Below are 11,505 nucleotides of genomic sequence, written 5' to 3'. Positions count from 1 at the left end.
CTCCAGATATTTGTGACTTTTCTAAGTGTCTGATGGTTATTAACTTATAATTGTATTCCATTGTGATCAGAGAATGCACTTTGAATAATTTCAATCTTTTTAAATTTAAAGAGCCACACAGTGGAGCGCAGTAGGGAGTGCCTTCCACGTCCTGGGCACCCACCTCAGTAACTGGCGTGGATGATAGCCTTTCACACACCTGCAGCTAATTGTCCAGAGCTAGGAAGATGGCAGGCCATGAAAGGGGGAAATTACCACTCCCCATACAGCCATATTTTCAGCAGGCTGGGAACACCCCTACATTGTGCAGCACCCTGGCCCAGAGCTTCCCTAGGGGATTGCACTCACCTGTGATGTTGCACAGTCTTCCCTCCGTGGAGCCCACAGAGGGTCCTGCACGGAAGTCCCAAGACCATAAACCAATCCCAGGGACTTGTGGGCCCATGGCAGAGAGAGACTGTGGAGAGTCTAAGCCAAAGGGTTGAACTCCTGAAACAGCTTTAAGTCTCCAGGAACAGTTGGGAGATTTGAGTTTTAAAGCCACCTCCCCTCCTAACTATACAGGGCACACCTTCCACCTTCAGGGCTGGCTGCACCAACTACACACAGAAATTGGGTGCACTGATTGGACCCCCACAAGATTTGGATCCCCACGCACTGCACAGATGAAGTTAGGGGGAATTGGCTTGAGGATAATACGTGGCTCAGGGGGTGTCATCTGCTGGTAAGTGAGAGAAAGTGCACTCCACCAAGCTGTAGCTCTGACAAATTATAGATAATTGTTCAAATAAGTCTGCATATCCTAAGTGAACCAAAGCAATATAAGCAAATGCCAAGAGGCCAAAAACAACAAAATTTTAAAGCATACGAAGACACCAGAAGAGATGGATAACCCAAACCCAAACACCAAATCAAAAAATCAGAGGAGACACAGTACTTGGAGCAATTAATCAAAGAAGTAATCACAAACATCATGGCATAGGATATAAAGGATATGAAGAAGACCCTAGAAGAGCATAAAGAAGAATTTGCAAGAGTAAATAAAAAATAGATGATCTTATGGAAATAAAAGAAACTGTGGATCAAACTAAAAAGATTCTAGATACACCCAGTACTAGGTTAGAGGAATCTGAGGAAAAAATAAGTGAACTCAAAGAATGCAGAATGGAAAGTGAAAGTACAAAAGAAAGAATGGAGAAATATATCAAAAAAATCAAAATGGATCTTAGGGATATGATAGACAATGTAAAGTGCACAAATATAAGACTCATTGGTGTTCCAGAAAGGGAAGAGAAGGGTAAAGCTCTAGGAAGAATATTCAAGGAAATTGTTGGGGGAAAACTTCCCAGTCCTTCTAAACAACATAAATATGCAAATCATAGATGCCCAACAAACTCCAAACAGAATAAATCCAAATAAACCCATTCTGAGACATATTCTGATCAGATTGTCAAATGCTGAAGAGAAAGGAGCAAGTTCTAAAAGCAGCAAGAGAGAAGCAATTCACCAAATACAAGGGAAACAACATAAGACTAAGTAGTGACTACTCGGCAGCCACCATGGAGGTGAGAAGGCAGTGGTATGACATATTTAAAATTCTGAAAGAGAAAAATTGACAACCAAGAATTCTTTATCCAGCAAAACTCTCTTTCAAATTTGAGGGAGAGCTTAAAATCTTCACAGACAAACAAATGCTGAGAGAATTTGCTAATAAGAGACCTGCCCTACCTGAGATACTAAAGGAATCCCTACCAGCAGAGAAACAAAGAAAAGAGAGAGAGAGAGATGGAGAAGAGTTCAGAGCTAAAGAGATTTAGTAAGGGTTTACTAAAGGAAACAAGGGGGGGGGGGGTGGATATATCTGACAAATATAAACCAAAGAATAGGATGGCTGATTCAAGAAATGCCTTTGCAGTAATAACATTGAATGTGAATGGATTAAACTCCCCAACTAAAAGATATACATTGGCAGAATAGATTAAAAATATGAACCATCAATATGTTGCTTACAATATATTCGTCTTAAACACAGGGACACAAAGAAATTGAAAGTGAAAGGATGGAAAAAAATATTCCATCCAAGCTACAGCCAAAAAAAAAAGCAGGAGTAGCAATATTAATTCAGATAAAATAGACTTTAAATGCAAAGATGTTATAAGAGACAAAGAAGGTCACTATATACTAATAAAAGGGACAATTCAACAAGAAGAAATAAAAATCATAAAAGTCTATGCACCCAAGCAAGTTGCCCCAAACTACATAAGACAAACATTGGCAAAACTGAAGGAAGCAATAGACGTTTCCATGATAATTGTGGGAGATTTCAATACATCACTCTCTCCTATAGATAGATCAACAAGACAGAGGACAAATAAGGAAACTGAAAACCTAAAAAATCTGATAAATGAATTTGAATTAATAGACATATATAGAACACTACATCCCAAATCACCAGGTTACACATTCTTCTCTAGTGTTCATGAAATTTTCTCCAGAATAGATCACATGCTGGGCCATAAAACAACCCTTAATAAATTTAGAAAGATTGAAATTATTCAAAGTGCATTCTCTGATCACAGTGGAATACAATTAGAAGTCAATAACCATCAGACACTTAGAAAAGTCACAAATATCTGGAGGTTAAACAACATACTACTAAACCAATCAGGGGGTTAAAGAAGAAATAGAAAGAGAAATTGCTAAATATATAGAGACAAATGAAAATGAGAACACAACATATCAAAACTTATGGGATGCAGCAAAGGCAGTATTGAGGGGGAAATTTACAGCTCTAAATGTATACATTAAAAATGAAGAAAGAGCTAAAATCAAAGAACTAATGGAACAACAGAAGAAGCAAGAAAATGAACAGTAAACTAATCCTAAACCAAGCAGAAGAAAAGAAATAACAAGGATTAAAGCAGAAATAAATGACATCAAGAACAAAAAAACAATAGAGAATAAATAACACCAAAAATTGGTTCTTTGAGAAGGTCAACAAGATTGACAAGCCCCTAGCCAGACTGACAAAATCAAAAAGAGAGAAGACACAAATAAACAAAATAATCAATGAGAGAAGCAACATTACTGTAGATCCTGAAGAAGTTAAAAAATTGTAAGTGGATACTATGAACAACTGTATGCCGACAAACTAGATAATGTAGAGGAAATGGACAATTTCCTGGAAACACATGAACAACCTAGACTGATCAGAGAAGAAATAGACGATCTCAACCAAACAATCACAAGCAAAGAGATCCAATTCGTCATCAAAAATCTTCCCACAAGTAAATGCCCAGGACCAGATGGCTTCACAGGGGAATTCTACCAAACTTTCCAAAAAGTACTGACACCAATCTTACTTAAACTCTTTCAAAACATCAAAGAAAATGGAACACTACCTAACTCATTCTATGAAGCTAACATCACTCTAATACCAAAACCAAGTAAAGATGCTACAGGAAAGGAAAACTTCGGCCAATCTCCCTAATGAATATAGATGCAAAAATTCTCAACAAAATACTTGCAAATTGAATCAAAGACACATCAAAAATGTCACACACCATGACCAAGTGGGGTTCACTGCAGGCATGCAAGGATGGTTCAACATAAGAAAATCAATCAACGTATTACAACACATTAACAAATCAAAAGGGAAAAATCAAATGATCATCTCAATAGATGCGGAAAAAGCATTCGATAAAATCCAGCATCCTTTTTTGATAAAAACATTTCAAAAGGTAGGAATTGAAGGAAATCTCTTCAATATGATAAAGGGCATATATGAAAAACCCACAGCCAGCATAGTATTCAATGGCAAGAGATTGAAAGCCTTCCCTCTAAGATCAGGAATGAGACAAGGATGCCCAATGTCACCAGTGTTATTCAACATTGTGCTACAAGTGTTAGCCAGAGCAGTCCTGCAAGACAAAGAAATAAAAGGCATCAAAATTGGAAAGGAAGCAGTAAAACTGTCATTATTTGCAGACGATATGATATTATATCTGAAACACCTTGAGAAATCCACGACACAGCTACTTGAGCTAATAAACAAATTTAGCAAAGTAGCAGAATACAAGACTAATGCACATAAGTCACTGATGTTCCTATACACTAGAAATGACCTAACTGAAGAGACACTCAAGAAAAGATACCATTCTCAATAGCAACTAAAAAAATCAAGTACCTAGGAATAAACTTAACCAAAGATGTAAAAGACCTATACATAGAAAACTACATAACTTTACTAAAAGAAATAGAAGGGGACCTTAAAAGATGGAAAAATATTCCATGTTCATGGATAGGAAGGCTAAATGTCATTAAGATGTCAATTCTACCCAAACTCATATACAAATTCAATTCAACTCCTATCAAAATTCCAACAACCTACTTTGCAGACTTGGAAAAGATAGTTTTCAAATTTACATGGAAGGGGAAGATGACTTGAATTGCTAAAAACATTCTAAAAAAGAAAAACAAAGTGGGAGGACTTACACTCCCTGACTTTGAAGCTTATTATAAAGCCACAGTAGTCAAAACAGCATGGTACTGGCACAAAGATAGACATATTGATCAATGGAATCAAATTGAGAATTTGGAGATAGATCCCAGATCTACAGTCGACTGATCTTTGATAAGTCCCCCAAAACCACTGACCTGGGACATAACAGTCTATTCAACAACTGGGGCTGGGTGAGCTGGCTATCCATATCCAAATGAATGAAAGAGGACCCTTACCTCACACCCTACACAAAAACTAACTCAAAATAGACTGAAGATCTCAATATAAGAGACAGTACCATAAAACTCTTGGAAGATATTGTAGGGAAACATCTTTAAAACCTTGTATTAGGAGGTCACTTCCTAGACCTTATACCCAAAGCCCAAGCAACAAAAGAAAAAATAGATAAATGGTAACTCCTCAAACTTAAAATCTTCTGTACCTCAAATGAATTTGTCAAAAAGGTAAAGAGGTAGACAACTCAATGGGAAAAAATTTTTGGAAACCATGTATCTGACAAAAGGCTGATATCTTGCATATATAAAGAAATCCTACAACTCAATAACGATAGTACAGACAGCCCAATTATAAAATGGGCAAAAGATATGAAAAGACAGTTCTCTGAAGAGGAAATACAAATGGCCAAAAAACATATGAAAAATGTTCAGCTTCACTAGCTATTAGGGAGATGCAAATTAAGACCACAATGAGATATCATCTCACACCAATTAGATTGGCTGCCATTAAACAAACAGGAAACTACAAATGCTGGAGAGGATGTGGAGAAATTGGAACTCTTTTTCATTGTTGGTGGGACTGTATAATGATTCAGCCACTCTGGAAGACAATCTGGTGGTTCCTTAGTAAACTAGATATAGAGTTACCCTTTCGATCCAGCAATTGCACTTTTCGGTACATACCCAGAAAATCTGAAAGCAATGACACGAACAGATATCTGCACGCCAATGTTCACAGCAGCAATATTCACAACTGCCAAGAGATGAAATCAACCCAAATGTCCTTCAACATATGAGTGGCTAAACAAAATGTGGTATATACACAAGATGGAATACTATGCGGCAGTAAGAAGGAAGGATGTCATGAAACATATGACAACATGGATGAACCTTGAAGACAGAATGCTAAGAGAAATAAGCCAGGCACAAAAAGAGAAATATTGTATGTTACCACTAATGTGAACACTGTGAAAAATGTAAATTAAATGGTTTATAATGTAGAACGTAGTGTACCTAGCAATAGACAGCAAATAGTGAAGGGGGAACGATAATCTAATAAGAGCAGATAAGTTATGGAGGGTAAACTTAATGTTCTGGGAATGCTCAGGAATGACTATGGTTTGTTAATTTCTGGGAAGGAGGTATGATAGGAACAAGTTTGCAGAAATGTAGTTATTTTAGGTTATTTGTTTTTCTTATTCCTTTGTTGGGTTATAGTCTGTCTACTTTCTTGGGGTAGGGTAGGAACATGTTGGAAGCAATGTAGCTATTTTAGGTTGCTTTTTCTTATTCCTTTGTTTTGGCCTTGTTTGAAATGTTGTATTTTTATTGTTTGTGTTTTTTTAATTTTTTGATAAAGTTTAAAAAACAATGAATGAATGTGAAAAAGAGGAAATGAACAATGGGGGGAGGAAGGGAATCGAATGTTTTGAATGTTCTTTTCTACTCTAATTTTTATTTTATTTTTGGGGAGTAATGAAAATGTTCAAAGATTGATTGTGGTGATCAATGCACAACTATGAACAACTGATTGTACACTTTGAAGGACTGTATGTTATGTGAATATATCTCAATAAAATTGCATTAAAAAAATAACAGAGTTGCTTGAAGTACAGGGATAGAAACGAAGCCATTGTGAACTCACCATGTAATGTGGGTTATTATGAAATGGCACAAGCATCCACATCTTGTAGATATATACACAAATACTGATGTACATTTTTACAAGATTATTTTCCATCTATTACCTACTATGTCTTAAATCCTTCTATAATCCTGGAATTACTTGAATAACGTGAATATATAAAATCTATGGTGCTTATTTGACACTGATTTCTACTCAGTGGAAGATTTGCATTTTGAGCTTTTTCTTTAAAGTGTCATGAAAAGTTTAGCTATAGTTAGATATTTATTTCCAAATGTGCTATTTATTGCTATTTCTACTATCTATTTGAAATTGTGGAGATGATTCCAGACTTGTGAAAATCATCTATTCTTACTGTGTGATCTTAGTAAGTCACTCAATCATTCTGTGCCTCTTTTACCCTGTTTTTTAAAAATTACTCCACCAACCAATTATATTTTTATGAGGATTACAGAGATGATGCTAGTGGAAGGTTGTTTAAACTGCAAAGCTCCATGTAAATTTGGTAATCATGAAGGAGATATTTGGGGTCAAAGCAGCCTTCAGAATGTCTCTGAAATAAATAATAGAACACTGTCTGTTGCTGGGTTCTCCATGATTTTTATATTGGTAGTGGTGATGTGAGATCCAAAGAAAGGAGAAATTGTTCTAAATGCACATGACATCAGAGTAGGCATAAAAACCCACAAGTTGCAGAGGCCTCCATTGACCTCCAACACTGTTCCTCCCAGATTGTGGAGCGTATAGGAGAGGGGGAAGTGGAAAGGCCCTGTCAGTATCAGAGGCCCCCCCATCTGAGTTTGAGGATGGGGGGCATAGGTGCCTTCTGCACCCACACCTGGCTCTCTGTTATAATTAACACTGTTGGGGAAGGAGGCTGGTTAAAGTCAAAGTAAAAAGGGAACCCCAGAGTGGCTTTTATCCAGATGGGCCTGTAAGGATATATATGGTCAGGGTGTCCTAGTGACTCCCAGAAGTTTTATTTTTATTTTAGAATTTTATTCCATTCTAGAATCAAGAACTCAGGGCAATGGGAGTTTGGCTAAATGGAGGGGGGGCGGGGTGCAGATTGTTGATGGGATCAGATTGCCACATTGGCAAACACATTCTTCTGGAACTGGGTAGTGTGCACAAAAGGTAAGCAGAGGAACAGAGAGAGTAACAAGGCTTTAGCTATGTGGAGGCAAAAGAGAATTGAGCCTGAATTAGAGCAATGTTAATGGGGAAGAAGAATATCAGATCTATCAATCGTACATTCTTAGATGCACACAAAATATGATTCTGCATCAAGATTACATGAATGTGGTGCACAAGATGGAGGTGCGGGAATCAAGGCTGATTCCAATATGTTTGTCCTGACCACTGGGTGTGGATGACAGGCCCATTCAGCATCTTGGGCTCTAAACTTTCTCTGTTCCATCACATGTTTCTTAGTGAATATTAATTTTGGAATTGAACTTGGACAAGTTGAACATCTAAGATGTTCACATGAGTCATCTACATGAAGTCTGGAGCCAAGAAGTATCTTCTGAGCAACCTATATAGATTTTGGGTCAATTTTCCTTTTGATAGTTTGGCATAGTGTAAATCCTCTTTTCCTAACATTGAAAATAAAAACTACAGGGTGCATAAGTGTGACTGATGTTCTTGCAATCAAATACACGCCTGAGAGGCCATGATCCAGACTGCTTTTGCCAGGAAGAGGCTGGATTTGGAGCATCCATTCTGCTGGGGTAGATAACAGTTGGGCAGGGAGATCTGGAGTCAGCAGAGGTCCTTACAAGTCTCTGGTTGGCAGCCTACTGATCAATTCAGGTAAACCTGTGCTGAATTTTTTTCCTTAAAGCTCAGCTTAGAATATGTTTTATCAGCCTCTCAATGATTGTGAAAGCTACGTACAGCCCTCAGTCAATGCCTTTTGAGTAAACCAACTTGCAGGAATCTGTTCTTTTTAAAAATGAACTTTGACAATGACAAGCTGAATCCCTGGGGATAGATAATATTGTTCAAGGAGACAATTTAGGATGCTAGGGGAAGAATTCAGGAGATAGGTCCTTGAGGGACAGTAATGGTTATAGGACGTCTTATGAATAAAGGAGACTGCAACAGTGACCAAGGTAATACAAATAATTTGAAAGGTCTGATGATAACTGAGAGAGTTCATTGTCAAGGAAAACTAACTTTTAAGGTTTCATCAGTGGAAAGCATAGAAAAGAAGAAAAATGGGGACAAAAACAGTATCCAGTGAGTTTGGCAAGTACATGATATTGGTGACCCTAGCAAAAACATTATCTATGGAGATTTCTGGTTGGATTCTAGATGGAAATAGTTGAAATATTATTTTTCTCTACTGAATTGTACTTTCCCATTAAATAGTCTAAAATAATGCTGAGATTGCCACAATAGCCTAGAAAATATGTTCAACCTATACTATATTACATACAGAGTACATTTGAAATAAGAGTACTTTTTATCATTTTTTCTCACAGCCTTATAAAGTAATTGCCATTGACAAGTAATTATTGAATGTCTATATATGCAAAGCGCATTTCATATCTCTGAAGAATAAAAAGATTCATGACTAAGTTCCTGCTTTCAAGGAGCTTACAATCTATTGCAGAGACAGCCAACCAAGGGCTAAATCAGTTGTAAAGATAGGGAAATTTGAGGAGTGCTGGGATTGAGAATCACTGTGTGGGCTGTGGTTACTGCATGGAGGAGAAAAAGTGTGATTGGGCCTTGAAGAAAAGTTAGACCATAAATAAAGGAGAATCAGAATGGGCATTTCAGTCAGGGAGAAGGAAATGGCTAAGGGCCAAAAGAAGGCGTGTTCACAGTTTTCTGTGGAACCACGAGTAAGTTAATTGGTTGATAAACAGGAGATATGATTGAACAGGAAGAGTCACCAGGCTGAAGAGATCCTCAGTGTCAAGTATTTGTTATTTCATGTAGAGAAGATCCATTGATGGTTTAGCATATGTGCCAATCCAGAAATTGGAATGTTGCAAAAGAAAATGTTTTGAATACTGGTTCAGTGCTCTTTTCCTTCTGATTTGACATGATCTGAGAACAAAGTGTGATAGGTGTGACTTAAAGACCCAAGATCACAGGTGTTGAACTGGGCTTTAGACAATCAAACAAAATATACATCTACTACATCTGCTTTGTGTCCTCAAGTAGGGAAGAAGTTCACCAGGAAGAACTCACCAGTCTCCTGGCCTTTCAGAGAAGACAGAAACAACATGAGCACAGACAAAAAAATTTACTTTGGGAAATAGATTATCATTAAAATAATAAATAAAATGAAATAGTATTTAATGAATAATTTTAAATTCATATCTAAATTGGAAACAATATATACAAAGATAGATTATATAGTGAATATATATATAATTATAGGCTACAATATACAATGTATATTGATTACAATGGAATAGGCTATTTCTATATATCTTTAACAAGAATTTTAACATCTGAATCTATTCAAATCTTTCTTTCTTATATTAAATAAATGCAGAAGTCTGTGCAACTTTTTCCAGTACATTATTCGGTTGCAAGTGGATCACAAAGTATATTGTCTTGCTATAAAAACTCAATTTAAAGATTCTGAGGCTGCTACATGGATACTGTGTGACAGAGCAGACATATTTCCATAAGATGGGTATACAATCACATGATTGGCCAATTGTCAGTTTTCTCATTCCAATTCTTTATTTTAATTCATTACAGATTAGCACTTACAATTGTACATTCCAAATGATAAAGCAATAGGAAAAGGAAAAATTAAATATCCCAAAACTCTGCTTAAAACAAATAATAAAAAGTTGATAGAGCAAAAGAGTAAACTAATTGTATTAATGAAAATCATAAATAATGAAATAAGTTAATATTACTAATGCAACATCAGTAGCTTAGCTTAGTGACAACACTTCATATGTTTATCCTTCTGCAATTTACTTAGCTCAAATATTAAATGGGTATAGTAATAATACCTACCTCAAAAAAATGGTTGCATTTAATGAATTAATACTGTAAAGCACATAGAATAGTGACTGCTTCATAGAAAAAAGCTCAGTAAATGTTAGACACTGCTATTATTATTATTGTTGTCATTGTTATATAACTTTTTGTTAAGGTATTTGGACTTCATAGAATAGCGAAAACATAAGGCTGCATTGATCTTAATTTTCAAGACGACAGTTTTGTGACTCAAAACTATTCAGTCAATTTCAGCCTCAATCTATTCACCTGAATATAAGATCAATTATCCAATAATACCAGCCTGGTAGCGTCCCTGTAAGGGTTAAATATCTAGCAAGGAAAGCTCCCAGGACAGAAGATGATGTACCTGTCAATCATAGGCACCAACACTCAGAACCTACAGCCATCAGTGTACACTTTCCCCATATATATTCATATATATATATATGTGTATATATATATTTATAGTGTAGTCATGTCAACTCTCCTTGTAAAAAGCTTTCTTAACAGTACAGGCTTTGAAACAATGAAGACAGTTTATAAAGTACATTCTCAATCACAAAAATATGTGTTCAACTTTTATTTTGAAAAGCATCTATACTTAAGCTGTCCTAGCTAGAAATTCAAACACAAACACAGTTCTGCTGGTTTTAAATATACATGTATTCATATTGGAGTGTGTGTTTGTATTTTTCATTCTCTACCTTTAAGCAGTGCATATTTGGCTTCAAATGTATGCTGGAAGGAATTACTACATATAAATCTAATGATAAAAAGCTAAGTCCTTAATAAGTAATACAAACATAAAGCACACAGAAGTGGTAAGCAGGGAAAATTAAATAACAGAACAAGCAGTGAAAAATAAGAAGCATGCTAGGCAGGGAAGCAAGTAGTAACTATTTTCATAAATTCAGATTGCTTTGGCTTCATAAAGAATTAAGCAAGAGGACAGTAGGTTTTATGTGAATAGACACTGACTCTTTATGACAACAAAATACAGTGATATAGAATGTCACATACAAGCCCACAGTTGTAGATAAACAACTGATTTCAGGATAGAATTAGAAAAGAGCAGGAATAAAAATCCTTGGACAAAAAAAAGAAAAAGTGGTTTAGATGAATATATTCAACTGTATCTCAGC

The 11,505-nt window shown here is 36.0% G+C and overlaps 1 long non-coding RNA gene across 1 annotated transcript in view; it reads right to left on the bottom strand.

Annotated features, from left to right (window-relative positions):
* Nucleotides 1–11,505, bottom strand: part of LOC119529685 — a 65,353-nt gene that overhangs the window by 52,494 nt on the left and 1,354 nt on the right. The window lies entirely within an intron of this gene.

This window comes from Choloepus didactylus, chromosome 3, assembly GCF_015220235.1.
Source record: "Choloepus didactylus isolate mChoDid1 chromosome 3, mChoDid1.pri, whole genome shotgun sequence".
Lineage (NCBI taxonomy): Eukaryota > Metazoa > Chordata > Mammalia > Pilosa > Megalonychidae > Choloepus > Choloepus didactylus.
Note: the sequence above shows the minus strand (reverse complement) of the source record. Positions and strands in the feature narration are given on the sequence as shown.